Genomic DNA, 27,339 nt, shown 5'->3' on the forward strand with positions numbered 1-27,339 from the left:
TGCTTTTTAAAAAAATTTTATTTGTTTATTTGAGATAATGAATGAGAGAAAGAGCACACAAGCAGGGGGCAGAGGGAGAGGGAGAAGCTAGCTTTCCACCAAGCAGGGAGCCTGACGCAGAGCTCAATCCCAAGATCCCGGGATCACGCCCTGAGTCAAAGGCAGACACTCAACCTCTGAGCCATCCTGGCATCCCTGGAATGGATCCTTGATTGAGTCTGCCATCTATCTTTCCTGCCTCAAGTCCAGTTATAGGTCCCAGAAGGAGTCAGGTGGAGGGCAGGGGCTGGGAAAGTACACTGGGCCACTTACTAACTGGGTGACTTGGGTCAAGTTTGCCACCTGATTGTGCTTCAGCTCCCATATGGGTAAAATAGGGATGATAATAGTACCTATCTTATAGGGTTGTTGTGAGGATTAAGTGTGTGGCATAGGAGCCAGCACTATTATTATATCACCGAAAAGTGTTTAGTGAGCATCTATTCTATACAGTTTCCCTGGTTATTTAGTTCTCGTGGCAACCCAAGAGGGGGATATTATTATTCTCATGTTACATGTAAAAAAAACCAAGGCTCGGGGAGGTTAGCTTGCCCAAAACCTTCCAAACTCTCTCTTTCCCCATACTATTCAACTCACTGACCTTGTCACCTAAGACAGAGATCTGAGAATCTAGGATGCTCCTTCCTTCTCAACACCTTCATGCACAACCCTCTCATGCACAACCATGAAATCTGTTAGATCCTCCACAGTCTCATAGTTATCCCTCCTTCTTTATGGCTACGGCTACCACCATGGCTAAGGCCTTCATAACCTCCTCCTGTGTGCTCACCTTTGACTCCTTCTCCATCTTGTCCCATATCTAATCAGTCAAGTTCACCATCCCAGATGTGGCACCTGGGGTCTGTGACAACCTAGCCCAGGAGAACCTCCTATGCCTCTGCTTTATAGATTTGCTAATAGATCCCTCCTTTTCTTTCCTCTGGGTCTATACACTCACCGTCCTTCCCACCCTACTTCATGTAACAGCCTCCATAACTACATGCATGAGTTCCTTGAGGGCACGGACATAACTTCTTCAACTCATGTCCCCAGTAGCTAGCGCAGTGCTTGGTTCTTAGCATGCAACAATTGTTTGTTGAATGGTTAAATTCTAAAATGAATGGGTGTCATGTAGCTTAAAAGTGATGAAGGGGCTACAATCAAAACTCAAGTCTATTCATTTATTCAATGAATTATTTATTAAGCCCTTATATGCCAGGTATTATGCTAGGTGCCGGTTATATGGCACAGAAGAAAACAGTCCTTGCACTCCTGCAGCTTATGTGCTAGCTGATAATCAAAGTTCATTTCTTTTGCAAGTACACCAAACCTATTGCAAGGAACTTCATTAAAGCCTATTGAAAGTATCATGAAGCAAAACTACCAGTATAACTCATATATTTCAGGGATGGGAAGTGAGGTTCAAACTCTAAGGGTGGGGGGAATTCAAAAAAAGGGAAGGAGGCATTAGGTAGGAGCTGGGATTCACAATGGCCCTTAAAACTTTTAATAAGAAAGGAGAGTAGAAAAAAAAAAAAAGAAAGGAGAGTAGGAGAATATGGGAACAACATTAGGTAGACAGAAGCATAACACATCCTCGAGCACAAGAAATCTGGATTCTGGATGTGAATCTCTCCTCTGGTGGGAGGTCCAATGGTCCTCTCATTGGAGGTGGGGTACCTCTGGGGTACAAGAAGTTTTAAGAAAATCAGCTTGTAGATCTTCAACTTCCAAGTGTACTCTTGACCAAAACTGTCCTTCTCCTCCTCCTTCTTCTCCTCCTTCTTTTAAGATTTATTTGAGAGAGTGAGTGAGTGAGAGGGGCGGAGGGAGAAGGTGAGAGAATCTCAAGCAGACTTGGCACTGAGGGGGGAGCTGGACACAGGACTCGATCCCACAACCCCCCAGATCACCACCTGAGCCGAAACCAAGAGTTAGGTGCTTAACTGACTGTACCACCCAGGCGGCCCAAACTGCTGTCCTCTTTCACAGTGTTGCCTTCCCTACTTTTGGTAACAAGGTTCACCACTCCCTCACCCACTATCTTTCAACGGCGAACTGTCCGTAGGAGGAAATGCCCTGGAACAGTAAACAAAGCAATAGTTTGCAATGCTGGTGGTGGCTGTGGGTGCCAAGAAAATGAATGGCTCAAAAGCCGGACAACAAAATCTTTTTGTTTTCAAGTCAGGAGGTTTCCAAATCTTTGTTTTCAAAACCTAGAAGGACTTTATTGCATTGTCAGCTAAAAAATCATTAACAATATCTTTTCATAACAGATCTTTGTGATTTTTTTTTTTTTTTGGTAAACTGAGATTTAGATGCCCCTTCTATATCAAAATTCTCAATTCCAAAAACAAAACAAAAAACAAAATTCTCAATTACCTTCTACTTGGTGGTGTGAAATGAAAATGAAACATAAATGAAAACATGGGCCTGGAATTGATGCTGAAAGCAGTCTCATTACAGCAATAAGTTATATCCAATTATAAACATATAAACTACCTGGGGAAAAAAATGTTGGCCCATCCATTCATTAAGAAATACATTTCCAGGGCAGCCCTAGTGGCCCGGCAGTTTGGCATCGCCTTCGGCCCAGGGTGTGATCCTGGAGACCTGGGATCGAATCCCATGTCAGGCTTCCTGCATGGAGCCTGCTTCTCTCCCTCTGCCTGTGTCTCTGCCTCTCTCTCTCTCTCTCTCTCTCTCTCTCTGTGTGTGTATCTCGTGAATAAATAAATAAAACCTTTATTAAAAAAATAAAAAAGAAATACATTTCCAGAGGCACCTGGGTGGCTCAGTGGTTGAGCATCTGCCTTCGGCTCAGGTCATGATCCCAGAGCTCTGGGATCAAGTCCCAAATTGGGCTCCCTGTGGGAAGCCTCCTTCTGGGCCTATGTCTCTGCCTCTCTCTGTGTCTCTCATGAATAAACAAATAAATAAAATCTTTTTTAAAAAAGGAAATATACCAGGGGCATCTGAGTGGCATAGTCAGTTAAGTGATTCTTGGTTTTGACTCAGGTCAGGATCCCAGGACCTGGGATCGAGCCCCGAGCCCCGTGTTGAGCTTCCTGCTCAGTGAGGAGCCTGCTTCTAACTCTTCCTCTGACCCTCTTCCCTACTCTTGCTCTCTCAAATAAATACATAAAATCTAATTTTAAAAACATTTCAACATATATACATATTTTGGTTGCAGAGATGTAGGATATGGTAATCAATAAAAGACTTTTTTTTTTAAAGATTTATTTATTTATTTATTCAGAGAGAGGGAGAGAGAGGCAGAGACACAGGCAGAGAGAAGCAGGCCCCACGCAGGAAGCCCAATGCGGGATTCGATCCGGGGTTCCCAGGATCACACCCGGGGCTGCAGGCGGCGCTAAACCACTGCGCCACCACCACCAGGGCTGCCCAAGTAATCAATAAAAAACTTAAACAAAAAATATGTTACCTTGATCATATTTTTGAAGGAAAAGTGGAATGGAAATGCAAGTACAAGTAGAAAAAAGGGACAATGTAACATTTTTTATTAATAAAGAAGATATTCTGCATGTATTTTTAAGATGGATGATGGTAAGCATCACATCACTATGGGATGTGGGTCTTATTCAATACATTTAAAAGGGTGATAGGGCAGTTTTAGTGAAAATGTAAATATTGGGCAGCCCCGGTGGCGCAGCGGTTTAGCGCCGCCTGCAGCCCAGGGCGTGATCCTGGAGACCCTGGCTCTGCATGGAGCCTGCTTCTCCCTCTGCCTGTGTCTCTGCCTCTCATTCTCTCTGTGTCTCTCTGAATAAATAAAGAAAATCTTTAAAAAAAAAAAAAGAAAATGTAAATATTTATAAAGCAGTAGAAATGACATCCATTCTCTACATTTTAAGTTTTAAACTAATGGAGAAAAATATTGGATGTCACCTTAAAAATGTACCCTTGTACATTTATAAGCTACATAGTTATATTTTCTTTTAGGAATAGAGAGGCAAAAAAATTTGAAGACTACTACCATGAAGGACCCATGACTAGGAAGGTAGAATGAGGCCTGATTATAGACATCCTTGGAAACTAGGTAGAGTTTAGCTTGAGGTGGTAAGCCAACCCCTAAGCTTTGGTTTTCCTCACCTGTAAATGGGGTCCATTCCGGGCTTTTGAATATTCCATGACCAGCCACAGGGAGGCGTTGATGGTTGAGGGATGAGATACTGAAAGGCAGATTGCCCCAGATGCCTGAATACCATCCACATTGGAACTGGCACAAAAGGCTCTCAGTCTTGAGGGACAGAACTAAGCAGCTGGAGAAAATATTTTCCAGTCTTATAATTCCAGGATTAGAAAGCAACTCCTCTGTCCTTTCCAACATCTGGACAAGGGAGAGTGTATCCAATCTCCAATGCCCTCGGAAATCCTCATCAACTCTGGAGACCAGGTGGAGAGCAGTGCCATTGTGGGCTCAAGTCATCCAGTATGGCTTATATGTGAGGGGGAGTAGGGAGGTAGAATGATTGGCTGGGCTGGAGTGCAACAGGCTTCTTGTGAATCGTTGGCAGGATCTGCGATGCGATGCCTCCTCGAGTGCAGTGTCTATCTAGGTAGAAGAGGTGTCAGCTGAGAGTTGCCTCTCTGGCCCCTGCTGTAGGTGAGAAGGGGAGGAAGGAGGCTGATTTGAGTAGGCTAAGGAGTCTCCCAACTGCTGGCTGGGGTCTGAAATAGCTGTGGTGGAGGTTGGAATCTAATTCAAAGCAGATCTAGCTTTATTCCACACCATAAGTTATTGTTCAGTTATATTGTTCAGTTATATATCATAGTTATACTGTAATTGGGCATCAGAACAGGTTTTGGTACCTGAGATCCGTGGCTGGTCTGGAAAAGGTTACAGAGGCTTGGCAGGGACCAACTTTCCCCTTTCTGAACTGTGCCTGTGGACAAATCTGGTTAAAATGAAGATTCAAGAAACAGAAATGGACCGATTTAAGTAAAAAGGGAATTTATTAATAGAGTATAGAAGAGTTCCTTAAATAACTGGGAGGATGAAAGAAAGCCGCATTGGAGGCTGTATAGTCAGGAAAAATACCTCAAATGATGGCACACTACAGTTCTTATGAAGGCACCCCAGCTGCTTTGCCTGGGGATAGATGCTGCTGATTTCATGGCTAATATCACTGGTGCTAGACACTGCTCTTACAACTGCTGCTTCTTACAGCTAGAAGTTAGGTGGAGCTGCTGCTCTGCCACTTACCCAAATGGATTATGTGCAGTTCCCAGCTTTTCATCTTTCCAACTTCTGGTAAAACCTTAGTTGTATGGCTATGCCCTGGCTGAAAAGGGGGCTAGAAGCTTCTACAGTGGAGGAAGAGTCTAAAGGGGGAGATTCCCCAAATATGGGAAGGTGATTCAGAAATTAGGTGGCCAAAAGCAAAGAAGCCTTGAAGAGGATGGGTATACATAAAACGGTACATTCTGAGGCTAGCAATCTGGTGGTAAAGGGAGCCATAATCATTTTATAGGAGAACTAGGGTGTTGTAGCTTGAAGACTCCAAGGAGATGGGATCAAACATCAGAAGGTCTCTTACATGGAAAATAATCTGATTTAGTTTACCTCCAAGGGAGAGGACTGACCAACTGGCACACTAGAGGATATAAATTTCTGCTCAATATAAGGAAGATGTTACCTTTTTGGTCTTTAAAAACCAATCAACCATGTTTCCTTTATGAAAAAGAAGTGCTCAGAAAAAAAAATGTAGAAAGATAATAACTCATAGAAACACAACCCAAGGGCTCCTGGGTGGCTCAGTCAGTTAAGCATCTCTGGTCATGATCCCAGAGGGTCCTGAGATTGAGCCCGTGAGGGGCTCCCTATTCAATAAGGAGTCTGCTTCCCCCTCTCCCTCTGCCCTTCTCCCTGCTTGTGCTCTCTCTCTCAAATAAATAAATAAAATCCTAAAAAAAGGAAACACAACCCAAAGACAACAGCTGACAATATTTTAGTGTGTCCTTTCAGGTTTTCTCTATCCCTTTTTGTTTTCCAAGCTATATATACCATCAGATTCTGCCTTTTACCACTTAATACTATATCATAACATTCCCCTCCCCCCATTTCTTTACCAACTTTACAGAGCATGATATTCTATCGGGAGCATACAACGTAATTTACCTAAACATTTCTTTGTTGTTGATAATGAGCTTAGCTCCAGGTTTTTGTTTTTTAAATAATATTGCAATGAGCAATGGATTTATGTGGTCTAAATGCTAAATACATACTTATTAAATACAATATTCTCTCAGGGCACCTGGGTGGCTCAGTGGTTGAGCATCTGCCTTCAGTTCAGGTCATGATCCCAGGGTTCTGGGATCAAGTCCCACATCGGGCTCCCTTCATGGAGCCTGCTTCTCCCTCCGCCCATGTTTCTGCCTCTGTGTGTCTCTCATGAATAAATAAATAATTTAAAATAAACAAATGTAATATTCTCTCTATATATATATATCTTTTTAATATAAAAATGAAATGAGGGATCCCTGGTGGTTCAGCAGTTTAGCGCCTGCCTTCGGCTCAGGGCGTGATCCTGGAGACCCGGGATCGAGTCCCACATCGGGCTCCCTGCATGGAGCCTGCTTCTCCCTCTGCCTGTGTCTCTGCCTCTCTCTGTGTCTCTTATGAATAAATAAAATCTTTAAAAAAAATAAAAATGAAATGAGGTGGAAAATGTAATTTCTTGACAGTATTTGCCAATTTCTTTTAGGAAGAGAGCTGCTTTTATTAGGATAAATAAATCTCTTAGGGGTAGAAAGTAAGATGTTCAGGGCATGAGTGTTGGCAGGACCCCTAGCAACGAAGAGATAAGGTTAAGTTGTCTGTCTGCCTGGAAATCAGGAAGAATTTGTTTTTCTCCAGAGAGGGTGGGGTAGAGGAGAGAATGATGAGGCAGGCAGGAGAGGTAGTGATTCAGGAGAAGGCAAGACCCTCAGAGGTGAAGGGCCAGTTAGAAAACCTCAAATGGATTGTTCAGAAAAGACTCTAAAGAATGTCTGGTGTGTGAGTCTAAACTGTTTGCAATGCATCATCATGTGACCCTGCTCCAGGGCTCAAGGCATCATAATGTCTTCTCTGCCCATGAATGCTTTGTGTGGGAAGACACGTGGGCAGTCCTCAGGAAGGGCTGTTTCATCTCTACATTTTTGAACTGTGCCACCACAACAGCCGGCAAAAACAAGAGCCTGGAGCCGGTGAGATTTAGAAGAATATCAGTTCCCAGAAATTTGCAGGAATTTTAGGGAAGGCTTTGACCTCTACAATTCATTCTTACTTCAGTCTCAAAGGACAAGGAGGTTGATGTCTAAATCACAAAAATAATGCACATTTATTTCAAAAATTAAAAAAAAGGAGAGAGAGAGAAGCAGGAAAAAAAAAATCACTCATGGTTCTATCATCCAGACATCTGAGGGTGCGGCTTGAGGAATGTATTCCAGAGGGAAGAGGTAATCCTAGTTTTAGAGATGGTATTGAGAAGGGAGTCAGCCATTGCTCATATACCTGAGAGTCAAGTTTTGTTCCTCTGCCAGATGACAAACCCAACTTCTTCCGTACCACCTACCAGCTGCTAGGTATCTTTTTATGGTATATCTGAAGGGACAGGTTGGGAGAACAGGTCCCTTCCAAGTCTTGAAAAACTGGGTTAAGAAGCAGGAACAGAATTTGCTACAGCAGTAAGGAGGATGCTCCCCATTTAGGTGGACAATAATAAAACATAAGGACATAGGAAGAGAGGTAAAAACTCCATGACCATAAATTTCTAGTTATAGAAGCCTGTCCAGGGAGGAAAGGCAATTCATTAAAATTATGGGCAGCACTGACTCCTCCAGAGGAGTCTGGAGGCTCAGGCTTTGCTTCTCACTGCAAGTTGCTCACCTTCTCTGGGACTCTTTTTCTTTCTTTCTTTCTTTCTTTCTTTCTTTCTTTCTTTCTTTCTTCTTTCCTTCCTTCCTTCCTTTCTTTCTTCCTTTCTCTTTCCTTCCTTCTCTTTTTCTTTCTTTCTCTCTCTTTCTTTTCTTTCTTTCTTTCTTTCTTTCTTTCTTTCTTTCTTTCTTTCTTTCTTTCTTTCTTTCTTCTTTCTTTTTCTTTTCTTTCCTTATTCATGAGACACACACAGAAAGGGGCAGAGACATTGAGGGAGAAGCAGGCTCCTCGCAGGATCCCCAGCGTGGGACTTGATCCTTCCACCGGGGATCACGACCTGAGCCAGAGCCAGACGCTCAACCACTGAGCCACCCAGGCGTCCCTCTGGGGCTGTTTCTTCACTGGAAGGGCGTGGAGGCTGTATTAGACGACCTCTAAATTCTCTTCCAGCTTTAAACTCCCTTTCGTGATACTTGCCAGGCTTGTTTTACTGGCCCTGGAACATCCCCACTCTCGCGCCCGCCTCGGCCGCCGCGCCCGCCTCCCGCACCAGAGGGCGCTGCAGGCGGGCGCTGGGTAGCGTGCGGTGGGCGGAGTGCAGAATCAGGACGCGCGGTGATTGGCCCCAGCCGGGGCGGAAGGGGGCGTGGACAGAAGCCGAGGGAGGCCCGAGCTGCGCGGTGACGTCAGGGTGGTGGGGGCGGGGTCGAGCCGCGCAGCGTGTGACGCCGCGGCGGCCGCGGAGCTGGGGATTAATGGGAAAAGTTTTGGCAGGCGTCGGAGGAGCCTGCGGAGCCTGCGGGACCGCGGCGGCGGCGGCGGCGGCGGCGCGGGAGGCGGGCGGGGCAGGTCAGTCCGGGGCGGGGAGACGGTGGGCGGGCGGCGGCAGGGGGCGGCGGGCCGGGGCTGAGGCGGCCCGCGGGGCCGGGGCGCGAGGCCCGGCGGGGAGCGGGCCGGGGGGAGCGGCAGGGGTCCGCGGGCCGCGCGGCTGCGGCTTCCCGGCACCCGGGCCCGGGCCGGTCCGCGGCGGTGTGTGGCGCTCCTGGCGCCCCGCCGGCCCTGCGCCCCCGAGCTTAGGGACCCCCGAAGCGCGGGGCCTCCCCCACGCGACTCTGTGCCCTCTCTTGGGCCTAGTGGCTCGGTCTCCTGCCCCTTCTGTGTCCTGAGAGCCGGGTCTGGGGCTCGGGGTCCTCTCCCGTTCCCTCCTGTTGCCTCTGACCTCTTCTTTCGTCCCTTCCCTGGTGTCTCCAGATCCATGGGTGCCCTCTCTACCCAGGGTCTCTGTCCCTGTCCGTGTCTTTATCTCCTGCCTTCTCCTCCCATCCTTGCCCTGTCATTGCTCTCTCTTCCCATCCCTGGTTCCCTCTCTGGGTGACGGGTGCTCCTCCTCATCTTCGCGGCGTTATGAGGCTCTTTCAGCCCCTTGCCGGCAGTCCCTATCTCCCTAAGCCCCTTCTACCCTGGCTCCCCCCTCCCCCCGGCCCTGTTTTTGCCCTGTTTCTCCCTCATTTCCTTGTGATTGAGCCTTGTCCCCTGCATTCCTGTCACCTACCTCCCATTCCCTCACTTCTACTCTGGGAGAAGAGTTAGCTCCACACGCTGCTTTGCTTTCCCTTGACTTGCTGTTGAGACACCGCTGGGTTGGGGTGGGGGCTGTTCAGCCAGGGATTGAAGTAAGGGGCTGAATGTCGGAGGTAAGCAGCAGGCATGTCTGTATGGGAGCATTTACTTGGGTGTTGCATCAGGGGTGAGGTCCAATTTGTAGACCATTCTTCTGATCTCAGCTTTAAAACTTCCCCTTTATGGGTCTGTTGACTTCCAGGAACCCTTGGGGAGAGAGCAGCCGCTGAGTTGGGTATGTGCCAGGGGTAACTGGAGGCCTTGTCCAACTCTTTTCCCCTTCCAGGAAACAGGGCTCTATGTCTTTCCACTCTGGATGTACCAAGCACAGTTATACAATCATACTCCAGATTATCTCTGCCCTCATTCCCACTCTGAGCCCCGTCCCCAAGAGCTAAGAGGAGTCTTCAGAAGTTGTGCCCCAGAGAATGCCTTACCCTTTTCTTCTGTACTGGCTCCAAGACATTTTTTTCTTACTTGAGTTTTGAAATAGATTGCCAGCCCGATAGCCCTGGGGCTGGCAGGCATCTGCCCCATCTGTTATTGGTCACAACCAGCTTCTGATTTTCACTCTGCATCTCTGAGCCACTGAGTGTTAGGGCCTTTGATGTCAGTCACTTAGCAGGTTCTCTCGAAGATTCTTCTCCCTCCATTTTCCCTGAGAGCTTCATTTCCTATCGATCCAAGAGAGAGGCTGATCCTAAGTTCTGGTCCCTTTGCCCTGTCAGGTGGGTACCTGCCTGGGAAGGTTGTGGGACTGCATTAGATGGTGTCAGGAATTTGAGTGGCTTCCAGTCACAGGGATGTCCTGTCTGCGGCTAGAGAGCCCACCGCCTTCCTGGTATGTCTGGGGGTTTAACCTTGTCAGGCAGAAAGTTCTTTTCAGATGCCTTCTATCTTAGCTCCTTTATTTGGCGTTGGTACCCTGGAGAGATCTTTAGGAAATAACATTATCCTCTGTTTCTACTCAGTCTGATCTTGGAGGATTCTGAGTGCGTGACCCACTCACGTTTAGAAATGAAGGCCTTTTGGGGAACCTGGGTGGCTCAGTCAGTTAAGCGTCTGCCTTCAGTTCCAGTCACGATCCCAGCGGGAATCCTACTTCTCCTTTTCCCTCTGTCTTACGCTTGTGCTCTGTCAAATAAATAAATAAATTTAAATAAAGTATGCTCTGTCAAATAAATAAAATCTTTTTGAAAAAAAAAAAAAAAAAAGAAATGAAGGCTTGCTGTTTCACCTGGCTCCGGGTTTCTAGGTCTTCTCTTTTGAGAATCCTGCTCTCTGTCTTTGAGCCAGAATTGGACACAGAATTGGCACCCTTCAGGAGCTGTGGTGGAGAGCCAAGTGAACCAGCTTAGACCAGACTTTACGTTTTGGAATCCTCTTGTGCACTGACCCTTTTCTGTGAAAGGAATAGGACTGTGGATGGCTGAGCCAGTCTCCTCTCCACTGACCCCTCAGCCCCTTCCTAAACAGTACTTGGGCAGGATTTGGGCAGAGTGGACCAAAAGGGGTCCCTTGTTCTTATGAAGAGCACCCTTCTAGGGTTTTAATGGGTCGTTCTGATGAAGTTGAGGTTGTGTGTTTGGCAGTGAGTTGGTCCAACCCCTACTCCCAAGGACTTTACCTGACTCTTTTGAGAAGTTTGCTACTCCTCTGTCTTCACTTACCCATTAGTGGTTACACTCCACCGAGGCAGCAGGTGAGAAGGGCTTAAGCAGAGGCCAAGCCCAGACCTTACAGAATAGCGTGGGCACCACCAGCTCTGCTGGATAGCTTCTTGCAATTTGTCCACTCTGCGGCCTTGGTGGATGGTCAGGGTTATCAGTTACCAAGTTCCCATCCAGTGATTTTTGCAGAGTTTGGGTCAAAGGTGTGGGCAGGCAGGCCCCTGACATTATTCTCCAGATAGTGTAGCCCATCAGCTCCTTAGTTGAATGGACTGATTTTTTTTGTCTGGCTGTCTTTCTTCTTGCTTGTCCACCACTCTTCCCCCTTTGGCATGGGCCTCTACCCATTCAAAAAAGAATGACCCTTACCCCACCTATGGTCCCTCAGATCTCTTCCCTAATGCTTGACAGAGGCCAGCCAGTGTTGTACGCCGGCCGGGGAAGCATGTAAGCTCTGCTTTGGAGAGTGCAGCTGTTCTGGCTGTTGTGCAAGCTGTCCCGAGGGCCTGCAGATCCTGGCATGTCCTGGGACAGTGCAGCTCCTCTGTCTCAGGAAGAGTTGGACCTGTCACTTCTAAAGGCTTCAGCTGTATGTCTTGTCTCACTGCGGCCTACCTCCCAGGGTGCTCCCTGGTGGCTGGAAGCTAAATTTCAGGGCTTTCCTCCAGGGCCTAGTAGGACCTGGAAGTGCCAGGAGTTTCCCGATTGCCCTGCACTGTCCATGCTGGGATCATTCTCTTTTTTCCTCCCTATGCAGCATTTCCAAGGACTTTGCCAGGCTCTGGCTTGTGTCATGTCAGAAGTTCTGTGTGCGATGCCTTTGCCTGTACCATGTTGCCCCAGATTGCACAGTGGCTGCTTCTTGTAGATGGTTTGATGTCCTTTAAGTATTTTTCTGTGCCTTTGGATCCAGGGGAGGAGCCATTTGCAGCAGCTGTGTTTCACTGTGTCAGAGGTGAGCTGGACACTTGTTTGAGCCTGGCAGGGAGGAGATGGCCCCTTGCGTCAGGTTTCAGACATGTGGGTCTTCTTGGCAGATGGTTCCTGGCCTTCATAGCTCAGAGGCTGGTGATTAGGGTGTGACTCTAGTCCTGTGGCCATTAGGCTTTGGCCAAGGACTCAAGCATGACTCAGGGCATCTCCATTTATGAGCTGCCACCTGTGGGGGGATGTTGGGCTCCAGGTCCTTCTTCACTTTGCCAGCAATTTCTGCCTCCCCCTGGTAAAAGCAGCAAAGCCGGTGTCTGCTTACTTGGAAATGAGCAGACTACTTCCAGGATTGGGAAATATTTGCTGACTCAGGCTCAGAATAACCTGTCTCAGGGTGTGCATGTGTGAGGGACAAAGAAAGAGCCAGTTTAGGAGCAGTTTCTGAGCTTTGGTGTTTAATTACAACATTAATGATGCTTTTCTGGCCCCTGGCGCCTCAACTAAAGATATTGGGTTTCTTTCTCTTCTGCAGTGTTGCGTGGTGTTTTGGGCATGCACATGGTACTCACGCAGTGGCTTCTGTTCACTGACAGATGAGGACAGATGCACCAAAGAGGTAATCCCAGTTTCCTTATACAAAGACCCCTGATGACTGACTGACACATCCCAGATTTAGGATCCTGGCCTAAAAGATAAAATAATTTCACTGGGGCTGAGTTCCCAGATCCCAAGTGCCTGTCATAACATTTGGTACTCATTGCTTACACATAGCAAGCTCTTAATTAAATAATTATTAAATGTCTATGGCTTATGTAGTTTTTGGGGGAGCATTGAGATTTCTCACCTTTAGACCCGCTAAAACAAATTCTACAAGGGCAGAGACTGACTTACTTTGTTTCCTGTTGTGTCTAGGTCTGCCTAGCACTGAGGAGATGCTAAATATTTGTTGAATGAATCAATATACAAACTTTTCTCTGTTCATATGGGTACCAGGCCACAAAGATGGTGTCTGTCATTCTCTTTCATTTATGTAATAGACATTTCTGAGTGTCTGTTATGTACCAAGCACATACTAGACACATGGGAAATGGTGATAGAAAAAAACAGATTCAGTCCCTGTCTGTTGGGTCCATAGTTTGTTGGCATATATGAGATCTGGGCATAACACACAAAGGTTTTTCCTTCCATCTCTGCTGGTATAGCAGGCCCTCACCAGAGTCTGACAATGCTTCTGGGCTTCTCATTACTGTTTCCCTGTTTGTTTGTTCTCAGGATGCCTGGCAGATTTTATAAACTCTCAGAAGGGGAGCTACAGGGAATTCGATGTTCATTGTCTCAACTATTTGGGAGGCTGGGCTATGGTGAAGTCGCTGCTGGGGGCCAGGGGAAACATGCGCTCCTGTCTGATTTAATCTCTGAAGTTCAGTGGTTCCAGCAGCTGTTTATGGGCTTCACTTCCCTTTCTCTGCCTTTAACACCCTGTGGGTTTTCCTGTTGCCTAACAGGGTGCTGAGCCCATATGGCTGTCAGTCTAGGGGGGTCAGGTCGTTTGTGGATCTTGCAGGAAGGCCTTAGGCAGGGGCCCCTCCTGTTGTCAAACCCATATCAAGTCCTTTCCTTTGAAGGAAATGTGAATGAGGAAGAAGGAGGGTGTGGGAGGCTCCCGAGGTTCCCTGGGAGGGAATAAACGTAGCAAGGAGAACTACTGAGTTAATTGCTGTGTCCTTTGCTCCAGCAGCAGCTGGCCACAATGGCAGCAACTGTACATGTCCAGGCATCACTTGTCCAGTTTATCCCTGAGCTTTGAGCTCCCGGTCCTAGCAAGAAAGTTCTTTCTTAGTTTCCACTGTCAAAGGTGAGGCTAGAGCTTTATCAGATTTTTCATTGCTAATCTCAGAAGACTGTAGTTTGGTCGTTATCTTAGTCTTTCCCATCTGAGGCGCTTTTGTGGGTCAGGTCCTGTGACAGATGTTTCAGATACGTTCCTTGGCTGTGCACCTCCCCGGCCCCGCAAAATGTGGAGTCTAGCCGGGAAGAGAAGACATAGGCACAAAAATATTTTTGAAAATATTAAGAGAGCTAATGGGTTCTGAGAATATGGTCAGGGATGCTCATTTAGAGGAGCAGGTCATCACTTTGAATCGGCTTTGTCCCTGAAGAAATTGGGTTTCAGATGGGACCTTGAAAGAAAGTTGGTTTATTTTATTTTATTTTTTTTTAGAAAGTTGGTTAATTTTGAAGGCAACTTTAAAATGTCGTAAACAAACAAAAAAAATAAAATAAAATAAAATAAAATGTCATAAACAGCAATTCTCAAGCTTCTTGACCTCAAGAACCCCTCTCTTAAAAGACACTTTTAAAAATCATTAGAGACCCATGAACTTTTGTCTACCATAGTAGAAACTAATAAGCTCTGAAGAATTTTTTTAAGTTACTAATTTATTCATTCATTTATTTTTTTTTTCATTCATTTATTTTTAAAAGATTTTATTTATTTATTCGTGAGAGACACACACAGAGAGAGAGAGAGAGACAGAGACACAGGCAGAGGGAGAAGCAGGCCCCATGCAGGGAGCCCAACATGGGACTCGATCCCGGGTCTCCAGGATCACGCCCTGGGCTGAAGGTGGTGCTAAACCACTAAGCCACCCAGGCTACCCTATTAATTCATTTAATGTAATAATAAACCCAGTACATTTACCACAAGTGACATTTTTAAAGAAAAAATAGCTATTTTTCAAAATAAGGTTGAGAGAAGTGGCATTGTTTCACATTTTTGGCGATCTTTTAATGTCTGCTTTAATAGAAGACAGTTGGATTCTCATAACTACTTCAATGTTCAGTCTCTTGAGGTATGTTGTTGTATTTGAAGGCTATGATGAAAATATGGCCTCACACAGATAGGTAGTTGAGAAAGAAAGGGGTAACAGCTTTTAATAGCTTTGGCAGATAATTGTGAATATTCTTTGGTACTATACCAAACCTCAGCAAGTGGTAGTTTCTTTCTTTTCTTTTTTTTTTTTTTTTTTAAGATTTTATTTATTCATAAGAGACACACAGAGAAACAGAGACAAAGGCAGAGGGAGCAGGCTCTCCGATGTGGGACTTGATCCCAGGACCCCGGGATCACACCCTGAGCCAAAGGCAGATGCTCCACCATTGAGCCACCCAGGTACCCCAACAAGTGGTAGTTTCTTAAAGGTTAGTTGGAATGTAGAGTCTGAAACCTTACCACAAGTTTTCATACTTTGTGACATTAAAATCCATTGGTCCATCTTGTACTTTGCATAGATCTTTTACTTTAAGTTGGTCATCAGAACTGCTAAATGTTAACATATTTCATTTTACAATATCATTAAGTCATAGGAATACTACTGACCTCAACAGCAAAGCATTCAAGTATTGGGAGGCTGTCAAGCTCAGAGTGGGGATACAAGTTTTCCATAATTTGGATTTTCTCTTGAAAGCTTGATTTTTGTCACTGGTAATACACTGTCAGGGTTTTTGTTTGATTTTTTTGTTTAAGTATTTTATTTATTTCAGAGAGAGAGTGAGAGCATATGCCTGTGCATGTGTGGGGAGAGGGGTAAAGGGAGAGGGAGAGAGAACCTCAAGCAGACTCCCCACTGAGCATAGAGCCCGACACAGGGCTCAATCCCATGACCCCAAGATATGACCTGAGCCAAAACCACAAGTAGGGTGCATAACCGACTGAGCTGCCCAGATGCCCCCATACTGTTAGGTTTTTTTTTTTAATTGAGTCTCCGTTTTTTGTTTTTTGTTTTTTAAGATTTTATTTATTTATTCATGAGAGACACAGAGAGATAGGCAGAGACATAGGCAGAGGAAGCAGCAGGCTCCCTGTGGGGGAGCCCAATGCGGGACTCAATCTCAGCACCCCGGGATCACACCCTGAGCCAAAGGCAGCCACTCAACCATTGAACCACCCAAGCATCCTTGAATCTCCATTTTTAAGAAAAAGTCTGTCAAATACTCAAAACCTAAATAATTATAATTTGTTACTCTTTTCTTTCAAGTAAAAGTGTTGTTTCATGAAAAAAAAAAAAAAGAAGACTAGCTTGCAACGCAATCTCAAATTTTTCCTGAGACAAACAATGACTCTTATTTTGTTACAAGAGTATTTAAAAGACATATACTTCAAGGTCATTATTTAATAACGTCAATTTTTATCATCTAGGACATTTTTAAAAAAAGATTAATTTATTTATCTTAGCACACAAGGAGAGGGAGAATACCTCAAGCTGGCTCTAACTCCCCACTGAGCATGCAGGGCCAACTCCACCATCCTGAGGCCATGACCTGAGCTGAAATCTTGGCCAGCTGCCCAACCTACTGAGCCACCGAGGTGCCCCTCATCTAGGACATTCTTAAGTGAAATTGGAACTTTATTATCTTCCCTGGTTCTTTAGGTTGACTAGGCTCATCTGGGCAGTTCTCAGTTGAGGTATATTGCTTTAGTCAGATGGAGGTTGGAGCAGGAATCATGTGGAGGTTCAGCTGGGCTGGACATCCACACTGGCTAACTCACATGGCTGGCACTTGGTACTGGCTGTTGAGTAGAGTACCTACATATGGCCTCTTCATGTGCCTTGGGCTTCTCACAGCATGATGGCTGGATTCTGAGCAGAAGCATCCCAAGAGTGAGTATAACGAGAGATCTAAGCAATGAAGGGCAAGGTTTCGGGCAGCCCCGGTGGCGCAGCGGTTTAGCGCCGCCTGCAGCCCAGGGCGTGATCCTGGAGACCCAGGATCGAGTCCCACGTCGGGCTCTCTGCGTGGAGCCTGCTTCTCCCTCTGCCTGTGTCTCTGCCTCTCTTTCTCTCCCTGCATCTCTATGAATAAATGAATAAAATCTTAAAAAAAAAAAAAAATGAAGGGCAAGGTTTCTTAAAACCTAGCCTAGGAAGTGACACTGTCAATTTCTTTGTCTTTTCTTGGTCACAGAACCGGTTCAGATGCAGAGGACTATACAGGGTATGAACACCAAGAGGCATGGTTCATTGGGAAGGAGAGAGAGCTCCTTGGAGACCAGCTACTACTGCTTTTGAGTATCCCTTATATGAGATAGCCTGGCCTGGGATGGAGGGAGACGGAGAAGCAGGCCCTCCACTGAGCAGGGAGCCTGACTTAGGGCTCAATCCCAGGACCCTGGGACCATGATCCTAGCCAAAGGCAGACACTTAACTGACTGAACAACCCAGGCGCCCCACCACTGATGGTTTGAGTAAGAAATCATTGTTAATATTGCACAAAAGTGGATTAAATAGAGGAAGAATGGAGGTAAAGAGTTTAGGTAGGAGACTACTGCATAGTCTGAAAGGAAATTCTTCATCATATTAAATCTGAGTTCCTCTGGTTGCTGTTAAAATTACTGATTTTGAAAAAAAAATAAAATAAAATTATTGATTTTGATCTATCAGCCACACAGATTAAGTACCCAGAGCGGGACTAGAGAAACCCCTCTCTACCCTTATTTAGGAATGCTGATACCCAGGAGATCAAAAGCTTCACAGTGTGGGGACGCCTGGGTGGTTTAGTGGTCGAACGTCTGCCTTCAGCACAGGGCATGATCCCGGGGTCCTGGGATCAAGTCCTACATCAGGCTCCCTGCGAGGAGCCTGCTTATCCCTCTGCCTATATCTCTGCTTGCTCTCTATGTCTCTCATGAATAAACAAATAAATAAAATCTTTAAAAAATAAAATCTTAAAAAAAAGCTTCACAGAAAGTAGAAGGCAACTAAGTTAGGCTTTATCGTCTGGGTCCAATAGGAGGTTAATCCTTCTTTATTTATTTAAAATTTTTTTATTCATTTATTCTAAGCGTACGTGAGCTGGGGGCAGGGTGCAGAGGCAGAGGGGGAGAGAGAACCTCAAGCAGACTCCCCACTGAGCACAGAGCCTTGATGCCGGGCTCTATCTCCAGACCCTGAGATCACGACCCTGAGTTGAAACCAAGAGTCAGATACTTAACCAGCTGAGCCACTCCGGTGTTCCTAATCATAATTTGTTAAAAGAGGGAACCCTGGGTGGCGCGGCGGTTTGGCGCCTGCCTTTGGCCCAGGGCACGATCCTGGAGACCCGGGATCGAATCCCACATCGGGCTCCCGGTGCATGGAGCCTGCTTCTCCCTCTGCCTGTGTCTCTGCCTCTCTCTCTGTGTGTGTGTGTGACTGTCATAAATAAATAAAAATTAAAAAAAAATAATTTGTTAAAAGAAAAAGCAGAAGAAAGCTAAAGGTTTACATAACTGCACAGACAATATTTCAGATACTCTTCAGTTTCGCCCTTGTAGACCACTAGGAGGCAAGAGAAGAGTGAGAGGAAGAAAGATGGACAAATTCGGGAATGGTAGGAAGAGGGAGGAAGAAGGGGGTCAAGGGGAGAGAACAGCAAAAGAAGTTTGAAGGAGGTCGAGATGGGAGGAACTGCTCAAGGCTGACATTCCAGGGAGATGCTGGCTGGAGGGAGGGCTGGCTCCCTCTGGGCTTCCCTGGGGGCCTGGCCTCTGGCATTCAGCACCTCTTGTCCTCATCCTGTCTCTGGCTTTTCTCTTGGTGAAGAGGCCATGAGAAGAGCTGGGGTAGATTTGCTGTTGTTTTTTTGAGAGGGAGTGGGGACCTGGGGGACCAAGAGTCACCTGGGGGTGACTCTCAGCTCTCGTGTGGAGTCCTGACTTGATCAAAATAAACCTTGGGCAGTGCTTGTTCATCCCCTCTCTTCTGAGGCAGGGAGCTCAGGAAGAAATGCCTTTCTGAGACAGTTCCTTCCCTAATTTACCAGCTGTGGCCCTGGGAGCCCAACCTCAGTATGGGGAGCCTGCGGATTCTGTTTCACAGTCGGTGTTCTGGGCAGTGCACCTTGACGCCGCTTGTTTTTCCTTTTCCAAGTCCAGGCTTCAAAGCCTACCTCCCACAGCCTTGTCATCCCAGCAGCCGTCTGGAGACCATTGCTGAATTCTTCACAGCTCATGGTGACACACCTGTGAAAGAGTTCTCTCACGAGGAGGATCATGAGTGGAGAGGCTCCCCAGTGTTGTGAGGAAACCACTTCATGCTTAAGTTCGTTTCTGTACTGTTAGACTGATAGGTATCTACAAACGGATTTTCACTGCCTTCATTTGTATCTTCTATAACCCCTTTGATCTTTGTCTTATTATTTTGGCACTTCCCTCATCCAAGAGTTATAACCTCAGAGGCACACAGTCATTTGGCTACTATTCCAGTGGAAGTACAGGCCAACTCTGCTCTCCCAATGGCAGCCTCAGCCACCCTACACACACAGTCTGCAGGACCACTCTCCTCAAAAACAGGCTGTCCTTCAGTTTGCCAGACGCCAGAGCTTTACCTATTTCATCCCCTCTTCCAAACAAGCAAACAAGATGTGTTTTCCTCAGTTCTCCTCGTTTCCAACGTTGTCTTACGAGAACTTTACTTTCTTCCTCCAGTTCGATTTCCTTTAGCACCAGGTTTCTATAGCACTATCCCCAGTCCTGTAGACATTTTGGGGTGGGGAATTTGTTATTGAGTGGGCCTCAATAACACAGGCAGAGGGAGAAGCAGACTCCCTGTGGGGAGCCCGATGTGGGACTCAATCCCCGGACCCCGGAATCACGACCTGAGCTGAAGGCAGATGCTCAGCCACTGAGCCACCCAGGCGCCCCGGCATGCAGTTTTTACAATGGAAATGTTTTCTCCTCAGTCACCTCTCTGGGCCCTTGAGGACTTTGGGGAGGAGTGAAATAATTCACAATGAGGTAGCATGTTGCAACTAAGAAGCCTTATGATTTCTATGCAACAGAGGCATGGTGTCCAAGACATAAATCAGTGTCCTGGAATGGTTGGGTTTGCCATGTCTTGCTTTTACAAGTATTTCAGTGCCTAGACCAAAACCACCTTCCTGTAACTCCCAGAGGTGCTGTGTAGAATAGAGTTGGTAATACGTAGCAGGTAGACTGTTATTAACGGGTCTGTTCCTGGTGTCAGATGTTACCATCTGATCTGGTGCTCTGATCACAGCAGTCTTCCTCTCCAAAGCCACATGGGTTCTCAGAACCCTCTACCCATGGCAGCTCTCCTAAGAGGAGGCTTACCTGCCATCCCTGGTCATGAGCTTGTTTGTCTGGTGCAGACCATTTCTTTCCAGCTTCGCCTTCTGCAAAAGCCTTCAGGACAGTCCAGAGATCCTGATAAATTCCCCCTGGCCCTCAGCACTTGCATCTTGGGATGAACTCCTGTGTGGTCCATTAGAAGCTCTAGGTTGGAGACTACCCTTCTCCTCTAAGGAGGCCCTCCAAAGGCTAGAATGCTTTTGGGCATTAATGGAATGAATTCCCTAAAATGAATTCTCCACCCTTTAGATAATAGCAAGCAGTGATAACAAAAGAAAGACCCTGGCCCAGGACACTGCCAAGATTCCTGCTCTGACCCTTCTTTCACGTGGACCAAAGATATGAACTCTTCCACAGTTTTGGACTCTGTCTACCTTGGTGGTAGACTGGGTAATAGCCCCTGAAGCTATCCAGGCCGTAACCCCTGGGACCTGTGGATGCTACCTTATAAGGCAAAATGGACTTTGTAGATGCGATTAATTTAAGGATCTCGAGACGCAGAGATTATCCAGGATTATCCAAGTGGGCCCTAAGTGCAGTCACGAGTGTCCTGTTAAGAGGGAGGCAAAGGGAGATTTGATATAGAAGACAAATGTGACTGCTGCAGCCAGAGCTACCCCATTGGCTCTGAAGATGAAGGAAGAGGCCAGGGAGCACAAGGAACACAGTTCTAGAAGCTGGAAAAGGCAAGCAAGCAAATACTCCTCTGGAGCCTCTGGGAGGAAGTATAGCCTTGCCAGTACCTTGATTTTGGAGTAAAACCAATTTTGAACTTTGACCTCCAGAACTCTTAAGAGAATGTGTTTTAAGTGTTAAGCTTGTAGTAATTTGTAACAGTGACAGTAGGAGGCTGCCCCAGGGCTCATTTGCCTCCAGGCCCAGGCGGTGACTCGGCTAGGTCCCATTCTTATTTCAAGGCAGTCATAGAGCACCTCTTTTATGGCAGTTTAAGATCCTAGGTCCTCCTTTACCCAGATTAAATTTGAAGCAATACGCTCTTTGGAGAAACCTTTTAGGGAGTTTTTGGGGATAAAAGAGAAGGCCTCAGGTAGTGTCTGATTCTTGCTTTTGGAAGTCACCCCACACCTTCAGAATCAGATCAGTAAGAAGGGGTTTCTTTCAGAATGTTGAGGATCCAGGATTAGTTTAAATCTGACTCCACTTCCGTCTTTCTCCCACTCATTATTATGCGGTTACTGGGTTCCTCCTATATGCTAGGCATTGGGGGTGAGGAAGTGAACAAAGCAGATAAAAAAAGTCTTGTGTTCTCATGGTGGTTGTGGTGGAGAAAGAGAAGAGAGCCAGAATTACGTAGCTAGCATGTCAGGTGGTGGTAAATGCTATATCAAAAAATAAAGCAGAGGACACCAGGATGGCTCATTGGTTAAGTGGCTGACTTTTGGTTTCAGCTCAGGTCATAGTCTCAGGGTTGTAAGATTGTGTCAGAATCTACACTCCATGTGGAGTCTGCTTCAGATTCTTTCCTTCTTTCTCCCCCCCCCCCTCCCCTGCTCACACATGCACACATGCTCCCTCTCTCAAGTAAGTAAATAAAATCTTAAAAAAAAAAAATAAAGCAAGAAAGCAGTAGTGGCACTTTTAAATAGAGGGCTTAAGGAAGGCCTCACTGAGAAGGTAATATTTGAAGCTCAAGAGAAGAATGAGCCATGTGTGAGAAGAACCTCAGCAGAGGGAAAGTAAATGCAAAGGCCCTGAGGTAGGAACATGGCTGGTGTGTTGAGGACTAGTCAGGAAGCCACTGTGGCTAGAGTTAAGGGAGGGGAGGGGAGGTCGGAGATGTGACTGGGCCTGATCACTCTGGACCGTGAAGTACTGTAAAATCTCTTACTTCACCTGGCCTTTAGCCTCTTCCCTCCTTTCCCCCTCTTCACACTGCCTCTCAGGCTTCATGCCTGTGTTCCTCAGTTCCTTTCTGTAGAATGTGCATCATGTCATACCTAGGGTACATCAGTAGGTAAATATAGTCCAGTGAAAATATTAGAAGAGGAGGAAAAAAGCAACTCCTTCTTTCTGAATAATAAAAGCAGCTCCACTGTTAGTGCTGTTATGGGAGCCACGTTCCTAGAAATGGAATGAGAAGAGAGCCAGAATTATGTAGCTAATGGCATGTATGAGAGTGGAAGAGATGGAATGAGAAGAGAGCCAAAATTATGTAGCCAATGGCAGGTTGGCTGCTCTGCTCTCTGCAGGCGGTTCTGGGGTGATTCTTGGGGGTACTCACTTCAGTCACCCTCCTCAGCCCCATGAGGACCTCCAGGCCCCCATGCCTGCTACTTCTTTTCACTCTGCTCTTCCTGGGCTACTTAGAGGGGCTCCTACAGTTGCCCACCTGAAATTCTTTCTTAACAGCCCCCTTACTTCCCTGCCCTTCCTCCTAGGAGGCCTGCTATCTCCCCAGCTGCCCAACCAGGTGTCTGAGGACTGCCAGAAGAGAGCAAAACACATAAGTGCATGCGCTGCCACTGTGTATTTCTGGTTGTCACTTAGATTCTCAGCACCCACAGGCCTGCGTCTGCCATGTCTCAGAACCCCTGACTCTTCCATTCCTGGGAGTGGCTGCCTCAAACCTCAAGACTCTGCCTCCTCCAGGTCCTCATGGTGTTGCTTGGGTTTCTAAGAATCAGATCCCCAAAGGTCAAGTAAGCCAGCCTAAAAAGTCACACTCTTCCTGGATAATGACCCCATGACAGTTCTGGTGCTTTGGCAACTTTCCAGAATGACAGTCTGTCAGTAGTTGATGGTAAGCTTCACTGTCATCTAGGGGTCAGTTAGAAATTGTGTCCATAGATTAAATCCTCCATGCCTGTGTCCCTGATTTTATAGTCCTAGGTGACTCTTCCCAGAACCTGCTTTAAATAATGGCATCTAATTGATTACTATTTAGTAATAAACAAATGGACCAATAATAATTTCTATCTCCTAAGTGAAAATCACTAGGTGAATAAATTCTCAAACTGCCGAATACATCCAGTCGAAATTGTATTATTCCAATTTTGTTTAGATTCTATTACAGTGCACGATTTCTGTGACATTTCTATTTTTGGCATCTTAACGCCCCCGTGTATTTATAATGTCTATTTACAATTTGCCTTTCATATCCTTACAGCGTGTCACCTTGCAGAAAAATATTTTATCCATTTTTTAGCCCATTCTTGACCCAGAAGACATAAGGCATTCTTGACCCAGGCTAAGGCCTGTCTCTTTCTCCTGCAAGCCCAGGCCTGTCTCTTTCCCCTGCAAGCTAAGGCCTGTCTCTTTCCCCTGCAAGCCCTGTAGCCTTGTCTTCTCACATACTACCAGTACCATCCGTATTGTTTCTGTTTTTAAAAAGATTTTATTTATTTATCTGAGGAGAGGGAGCATGAGTCGGGTGGGGGTGGGGGGCAGAGGGAGAAGGAGAAGCAGGCTGCCTGATGAGTAGGGAGCCAGATGTAAGGCTTGATTCCAGGACACTGAGATCATGACCTGAGCCAAAGGCAGATGCTTAACTGACTGAGCCACCCAGGTGCCCCAAGACCATCTGTCTTTTTTTTTTTTTTTAAGATTTATTTATTCATGAGAGACACAGAGAGTGGCAGAAACATGGGCAGAGGGAGAAGCAGACTCCCTGCAGGGAGTCCGATGCACAACTTGATCCCAGATCTTGGGATCACATCCTGAGCCAAAGGCAGACGCTCAACCGCTGAGCCACCCAGGTGTCCCAGACCATCTGTCTTTGATTCACTTTTGTACCCCCACTCTGGGCACATTGCAGACAACCAGGAATACCTCTCATGAGCTGGTTCCAGCGCTCCCAGGGCTTCTGCCCTTACTCTGCTTTCTCTCTGGACTGCTGCAGCCTGAACCTTGCCCTCCTTTCTGCCTTCTGCTTCCATCATGAGAAAGAACTGGTCCATCCATCTGATGTTCTCGATGAGTCAGAGACCTTGTTCAGTCGCAAAGGGGCAGCTTACAATGCACAGTCATGTTCTCCGTCCCTATGGGTGTTCATTAGCCATGATCAAAGATCATTCCCCCCCCCCCCCCCCCAGAAACTTGCTTCTTGATAGGTAAGTGCCTGGTGCAGAGGTACTCTCCGAGCACTTGTTAGACAGAACAGTGTCTGGCTGGCCAGCCTAAGGTGGCTTGCTGCCAAGAGTAGCCCTGGCAGTAACCTACACCAGAGTCCTGTCTGGGGCAGCAGTCAGACATCTGTAGAAGAAAACCCTTTCCTGGTTGTTACTCTTCTCTTTGGTTGAAGCTTCGTGGAGACAACTGAGGTTTTCAGTTTTGGCGGTTTTTCCCATATGCTTCCTTCTCTCCACTTCCTCCACTGGGAGTCTAGTAAGGCTCCTTTCTCCTCCTTCTGGCTCAGCCCCTACTGTAGTATATGATGGTGGAGTTATTTCCTCCATTCTAGGTTCAGATTGTGAGTTCTTTTGCGAGCTGGGCTCAGCTGTGTCTAATCCCCCTCCCGTTCCAAGCAGAAGTCCATAGCTGCCCAGGAGGCAAGTAAGCTGTAGCTTTCATGTGGGCTGAATGCACCATGCTGATTACTTCACATGCATCACCTTCCTTAATCCACACAACCCTGAGAGGTAGGAATCATCATCCTCCTTTTACAGATGAAGATGCTGAGGCTCAGATTGGCTAGGAAAGCTGCCTAAAAGCTGCACAATTCGTAAGTAGCAGAGTTGTGTAAAGCTGTGTGTTTGATTATACCACACAGCAGGGCCTTTCTAGGGAGGATGGCTGGTTGAATCTCATTCTTCCAGTTTGGAAAGTACCTGCTTGACTGGACAGACTGGTGTTGGCTTCCAAGAACACTCCCTGCTTTCGAGCACAGCAGAATGTCTTGGTCACTGAACAGAACCAAACGTTGGCAGATTTTGGAGCCCCTTGCAGTATCTTGTCCCAGGTCAGTGGGAAGAGGAGGTCCTGAGAATGGCTGTACTTAGTGTCTCCCTGAATCTGCTTCAAGGTAGTGAGCAGCCCTGCTAGAACCAGAAGAGACAACTAGCCAACTGGTGGGCAAGGCGTGTAGAGTGGAAGGGACTTAGAGGAAAAAGCTAGTCTCTGATCCAAGTAGTTGATCAGTGTTTTCAGTGTGGTGAAAGGAGAGAAGGAAGAGAAGGTGGCCGAGATGTGCACAGATGGAGAGAAGAAAGGAAGGGAGATTGCCTTTATTCAGCTTCTTCCTTGGGCCAGACATCCTGTTGTGGATGAGCTCACTGTCCTTCACACCAGCCTGTGAGAGGCAGGGGTTAGTATACCCACTTAACAGATGAGGGGCGTATAGGATCACAGAGGTTAAGTGGCCTACTCGGGTCACGCACCTGATAAATGACAGAGTGAAGGGTTAGGCCCTTTGGACCACAGCACCCCCCACCCACCCCCATGCTTCTCTGTTCAAGGACTGCTTCTCTGGCTCGTGTCACCTTAGCCTGGGCTTTGCAGGAACTTACCAATGTGTGCATGTGTGTGTCTTCAGGCCATGAGCAAAGGCTGAGGGGAATCAGGGCTTTGGGTACCTGTCCTGCTCAGCAACATGGGCCATACCTAGTCCAGCAGGACACTGGGCTCTGACCAGCAGTGGCCTTATATTTTCCCCCTTTCTTGTACCTTGGCATCCCTGGTTTATTTTTAGAGAGCTATTTTTATTTCTGCTCCCACTTCCTAGCTTGAGGCAGGGGTTGGGGTGCAGGGAAGGCATTGGGAATCAAAAGAGGCAGAGGCAGGCCTAGGTGGCATCTTAGCAGTGCCCTTGGCTGGGCTCTGGGGACTGTGCTCACCTGTTTGCCTTGAGGCCCCCCTGCCTTGGGTCAGTAGCAGGCCCAGGGGATCTGGACAGAAGGACAGTTGCACTCCTTGTTTCTTTGGCTTCTCAGAAAGGAATGAGCTCTACCCCAGAGCAGAACAGGAAGTAGCATGTGGCACTCTTTATATTTTTAGCTCACTGGCTGCTTTTGAGGATAAGAACTTTGAGGGAATATGGAGTATTGGTTAAGAGCCAGGATACATGTGACTAGGTTCTGGCTCTGCTAGTAGCTTTGGGTAAGTCACTTTATACTTTGATGGCTTCCTCATCTGTAATGTGGGGGAGATAACTATAGACCCTACCCCTCAGGGATGACTTGAGGATTAAAAGGGCTCATAGGTGAAAAGGCACTGTGGCACTTATTAGGTGTTGTTTTATTGTTAGCATATCTCGCCACCTCGAACCACAGGGTAGATGCCAGTAAATACTGGTTGGACTGAATAAAACTTCAAGACTGTTGGTTGCCCTGTTTCCATCTGAATATTGGCTGGAGTCGGTGTTGACTCCAGTCAGCGATTGCCTGCAGGACCCCATAGAGTAATTCCCATGGCAGCTGCCCATAGTCCACCCCCTCCAGCCCTTACCTGGGCCTTGGGAAGAGGCAGCCAGGTGGAATGAGGAGTCTTTTAGCCCGAGGATGTCAGTAGTCCCCGACCCACTTTTTGCTTTTGCACCTTTGTGAGGCTCTGGCTTTGGGTTGTGAGCGTTAGAGGGGTTGGGGCCTGTGTTCCATGGGTGCAGACACTACCAGGTGGTTCTGAGTGCTTGAGCCCAAGGTTTTGAAGTACAGGCTTGCCACTGGCATGTGCTGTTTAGCTAGTAACAGTGAAAGACTTCTTTGGAAACTTGTACTTGGGGCTTAGAAATTAATCAGATCTCACCAGTGGCTGGTATAATGGGTATTTGGGAGACCATCTTTCTTAGGGTTGGAGCTAGCACTTGGGCACAAGTGTTTCCATGTGTGTGGTTTTTAATTTATCTTAAAATGTCTTAATCATATAAACAGTGCTTATTCATAAGAGACAATTAGAAAATACTTACATCATGGGAATAGAATGGATAGCATGCAGTATAGTCAATGACAAATTTGAAAGTTGGTAAGGAAGTGAATCTTAAAAGTTCTCATCACCAGAGGAAAAAAAATATTTGTAACTTTGTATGGTGACAGATGGCAACTAGACTTATTGTGGAGATTGTTTTACAGTGGATACAAATGTCGAATCATTATGTTGTATACCTGAAACTAATGTTG

General features: G+C 46.6%; 1 protein-coding gene across 2 annotated transcripts in view; it reads left to right on the forward strand.

Moving 5' to 3' along the window:
- The first annotated feature begins 8,580 nt into the window (after nucleotides 1-8,580).
- The window catches only part of PPARD (peroxisome proliferator activated receptor delta), an 86,770-nt gene continuing 68,011 nt past the window's right edge, over nucleotides 8,581-27,339 (forward strand). Inside the window, exons 1-2 of one of the 2 annotated variants that reach the window (XM_072730774.1) lie at nucleotides 8,581-8,770; nucleotides 12,674-12,757. The gene's annotated coding sequence lies outside the window, so the exon portion shown is untranslated. Of the gene's footprint in view, nucleotides 8,771-12,145; nucleotides 12,167-12,673; nucleotides 12,758-27,339 lie in introns of those variants that run through there. The other variant, XM_072730779.1, reaches the window with a different exon arrangement.

Source organism: Vulpes vulpes, chromosome 1 (genome assembly GCF_048418805.1).
Source record: "Vulpes vulpes isolate BD-2025 chromosome 1, VulVul3, whole genome shotgun sequence".
Lineage (NCBI taxonomy): Eukaryota > Metazoa > Chordata > Mammalia > Carnivora > Canidae > Vulpes > Vulpes vulpes.